Below are 587 nucleotides of genomic sequence, written 5' to 3' on the forward strand. Positions count from 1 at the left end.
TCTCTCTCTCTCTCTCTCTCTCTCTCTCTCTCTCTCTCTCTCTCTCTCTCTCTCTCTCTCTCTCTCTCAAGACAACCGAAGAAATAAGAGATAGAGAAAGAGACATTTATAGACAGACAAAGCTACACGATAAACACACACACACACACACACACACACACACACACACACACACTTGCCTCCTCCTCCTCCTCCTTCTCCTCTTCCTCCTCCTCCTCCTCCTCCTCACCTCCTTTCCATCATTCTATCTTCCTCTTCCTTTCTTTATCATAACATTTCTCCTTCTCCTCCTCTTCCTTCTTCTTCTATTTTATCTTCACATATAATTCCTTCGTTCTTCAGTCCTTCTTCACTTACCACCTCCTCCTCCTCCTCCTCCTCCTCCTCCTCCTCCTCCTCCTCTGCTTTCTTCTCCTTTCTCTTCCTTTCTATTTTAACACTTGCTTTCTTCTCCAACCCTGCGTAACTTCTTCCTCTTCCTCCACCTCCTCCTCCACCTCCTCCTTCCTCCCACCCTCCCCTTCCCCTCCTCAGCAAACACAATCAGACCGTCTCGAGGCTTCGGTACCGAGTCTCGAGAAACACAA

This window comes from Scylla paramamosain, chromosome 9, assembly GCF_035594125.1.
Source record: "Scylla paramamosain isolate STU-SP2022 chromosome 9, ASM3559412v1, whole genome shotgun sequence".
Lineage (NCBI taxonomy): Eukaryota > Metazoa > Arthropoda > Malacostraca > Decapoda > Portunidae > Scylla > Scylla paramamosain.